General features: G+C 47.5%; 1 pseudogene; it reads right to left on the bottom strand.

Annotated features, from left to right (window-relative positions):
• Positions 1-975: 975 nt before the first annotated feature.
• Positions 976-2,178, bottom strand: LOC103605643 (annotated as a pseudogene).
• Positions 2,179-3,768: the final 1,590 nt, after the last annotated feature.

Genomic DNA, 3,768 nt, shown 5'->3' with positions numbered 1-3,768 from the left:
GAAACATATCAGTAAGTGCAGGATAAGGTTGATATGCATAGCATTTTTTTTTTAACATGAAGACTTTCTAAACTCAATACTTCCATATTATTAAGCTTCAAATGAACTGTATTAAAAAGTTTAAATGAGTGAAAAAATGCTTCTAGTATCCATTTTGTGCCAAGTCTCTAACTCAAGAGCAGCACATGTGCAGGATGAATCCAAAGAAGCATACCAAAGGCACTGAAAACTGAACCGACATTGAAACCACCATCCACATGAAATGATACAGAATTTATGCTTTGAACTAAATCAAAACACAGGAGGGAATCCATTCAATGAAGAAAGCACCTTTTCTTACTATAGTGACTGGTGCTCAGACACTCTCAGGAATCCCTGCGTGATTTGGAAAACTCAAGAAAAAAATCAGGTTCTTCTATCTGAATTTTGGAGCATGGAAGAAGAGCCCTTCATTGTCCATGAACTAAACAAGACATACTTTCTTTTTTTTTTTAACCAACTGCCAAAGTTTAATTGATCAATTAATTAAAAGCTAAATCTAACAAACTCTTCAAACACTGTAAAATTCAACAGAATAAACCTTTTCAAATTACTTTTTCCTCTTACTAATCCTAACTTTCAAAGTAGTCCTCCCATAAAGTGTCTGTACTTTCGTGAGTAGTTTGAGGAAGGATTTACTGATTTTCACACTAGATAATGTTGAACTGCTCCAGTTTCAGAAACTCATCAAAAAGATTTGAGTCTATTAAAATATTCATATTCCCAAGTTAAGATGGATACTGAACACAAGAGTATACATATTTCTGGAGAAAAGTCAGTACATGCATATCTTCTGTTACAGAAATCAATTTATGATGTCTGTTCTGCTCTGTAGGTTGCCACTGGCCTCGGGCATCTGTCTTTGGCCTCAACTTCCACCCTGCTCATGGGGGACTCCCAGACCTGGCAGGCATTCAAGAAGACGTCGAGGTCCCATCAAGGGTCTAGACTTTGGGTGCTTCCATTGTTTTCACCGAGTCTGGGCTTTTCAGCTCTGGATGACTGCCCTGAGAGTCTACAGACATCTCTGACTGAATTTCTTCTGTGGAAGAGTTGGGAATTATGCTGAGTGGTACAGAATTTGGTGAAGTATCTGTCTTTAAGGGTATTAAGTTTATTTTCTGTGGCACTGTCTTGCTCCAGGCTTGCAACGTGTTCAGAGTAACCCTGCAGAATGGGTGGGCTTTTGTGTTTTGACTGCTGGGCTGCAGGGTCTTCTCCTCTGTCAGCCCTGGCAAGGAGTTTTTGACACCGGGAGTGATTAAGGGAGTGTCCTTGATTGCTTCTGGGGCTGGAGATTGTCTGGTCTGAGGAGGGATTGTTCAGGGACTGCTGGGGTCTTGGATTCTGCTGGTGGGGGTTCCCTCTACTGGTCTGGGTCCTGGTGAAGAGCCTTGGTGCATCTGACTCTTGGTTCTCTTTGCTGTCTCAGAAGTTCCCATGCTCAAAACTGGCTTCCCTTTCAAAGGAATTCCAAGTTCATCTTTCTCAAATGTCACAAATGAACAATAGCCATCCATGGATGATACGGCCAGGAAAGCCACGTCATTGGACCATGAAATATCACTCAGGATGTCATAGTGTATATTAGATATGTAACAGAAAGGGAAAGGCCACTGGGTGTCATATAGAAGCAAAGAGTCCTCTGAAGCCATAGCAAACACCAGGTGGTAGCGCAGACTCACCAGCTCCAGGCGTGGCTGTTTCCACCACTGGCCTCATTTCAAAGTAGACTGGACAGCAGTGAACAGCAAGTGTCACTTTTCCAGGACATGGAAGATGAGCAATGGGCCTTTTAAAATTTTTCGTGGAGAAAACTTAAGTTGTATTCATTATGTTTTCACCAGATTCCACACATCCAGCTGGCATGAGGAGCAAAGACCTGGCCTGGCTTCCTTCCAAGAGGCACTGGACAAGGCAGAGAGAAGCCTCGGTCCCAAGGAAGGGTTGAAGTGCAGGCCAGTCATGGTCCTGCCCTTTCCCTGGAAGTGACTGAGATATCGTTGTCCATTTCATAATTTTCATGCTTGGGAAAAGATTGCTGAGGAGCTTCAAATGAGTCCACAAGGAGTGGAATTCTTTTTTTTTTCCCCCTTGGAAAAAAATTTCCATGGTATACTAAGAACCAGGAGTGAAGGCTGCTTCCTCAAAGGTATCAAGTATTACTGGGGAAGGAGAGAAATAGGGGCTACTCTTCTTTTTTTTTTTTTTTTTCCTTTTTGTCTTTTTTACTGACCGGCAACGGGATTGCAACCCTCGGTGTTGCGCCCGCACTGCGCTCAGCCAGTGAGCAGGAACCGGTCTCCACACGGGATCCGAACCCTCGGCAGGAGCGCCACCGCGTTCCCAAGTGGCGCACTCTCCAGTGCACCACCGGACCGGCCCTAGGGGCTACTCTTCTGTCATGAACCCTTGTTGGCAACTTTTGACATGATTTGCTTCCTGGAGGATCCCCGTGTTCTTTTAAGAAATTTTATAATTCTCACATCTTATTATTTCTTTTGGTTATAGTATCAAATGTCTTGTTCTAAGTGACAGCAGAGAGGAGTCAAACATAGACAAAGCTGGAGCTCTTGCCACCCTTGTCTTGTGATTGCCTGTTTCACCACAGGACCCTGTAGAGAATTCCCACCCAGAAGGCCCTCAATGGATGCACCTCCTGGACCATGGATTTCCCAGCCTCCAAAACTAATAGAGTTGTTTTAGACTTCCGGTCAAGATGGCGGAATAGACGGTCCCTAGCATCACTCTCTCCCACAAATCAACTGATAAAAACTATAAAAACATAACATCAAGTGCATACAGAATGGGGAGACGTCCAGCGGGGGAGGCAGAAGCTCCACGGAGACCACATGCCCGGCGGGGCTGCCATTGCACGCCGCCACCCAGCTCCATTCCCAGCCCAGCCCAGTGAGCACAGGGGAGGGGAGGCGGAGGCTCCGCAGAAACCACGCACCCTGTGGGGCTGCCACTGCATGATCCATCAGGTAGGCTTCACCACAGGCACCTGGCTCCATTCCCAGCCTGGTCTGGTGTGCTAGGAGCAGGGAGACGTCCAGCAGGGGAGGCAGGAACTCCATGGGGACCACACCACTGCCGCACGATCCAGCAGCCCGGCCCAATGCGTATGGAGCACAGAGACGTCCAGCGGGGGAGATAGAAGCTCCGTAGAGTCCACACACCTTGTGGGGGGTCGGCCGCCACACGATCCAGCAGCAGGTAGGCTTCACCGCTGCCACCCGGCTCAATCCCAAGCCCGGCCTAGGCCACACGGAGCAGGGAGATATCCAGCAAAGGAAGGGGAAGCTTTGCAGAGACCACACACTCTGCAGTGCCTCCGTGCATCCCAGCAGCCCAGCCCAGAGCACACGGAACAGGGAGAAGTCCAGCACAGGAGGTGGAAGCTCAGCAGAGACCACACACCCTGTGGTCCTGCCCCGTGATCCAGCAGCCCGGCAGAGTCCAAGCTGACCAGAGAGGTGGTTCCCCGGAGAGGCCCAAGACCTGAGGCAACCATACATGCAAGGCACTAGTGGCCAACTGAGCAGTCACTGAGGTAACCATACCAGATTGGCAACCACAGCAACATCTTAGTCAGTCAATAGTGTCAAACCTGTGGACTGTGAAACCCCCTGCCACAATGACTAAACATCAAAGGAAAGATACCAGAAATATGAAAAATCAAGAAAGTACACCACCAAAGGATAATAACTCTCAAGCTCTAGATCC

The sequence above is a fragment of the Galeopterus variegatus genome, unplaced genomic scaffold, assembly GCF_000696425.1.
Source record: "Galeopterus variegatus unplaced genomic scaffold, G_variegatus-3.0.2 Scaffold5953, whole genome shotgun sequence".
NCBI lineage: Eukaryota > Metazoa > Chordata > Mammalia > Dermoptera > Cynocephalidae > Galeopterus > Galeopterus variegatus.
This window is presented reverse-complemented; position numbering and strand designations above follow the sequence as displayed.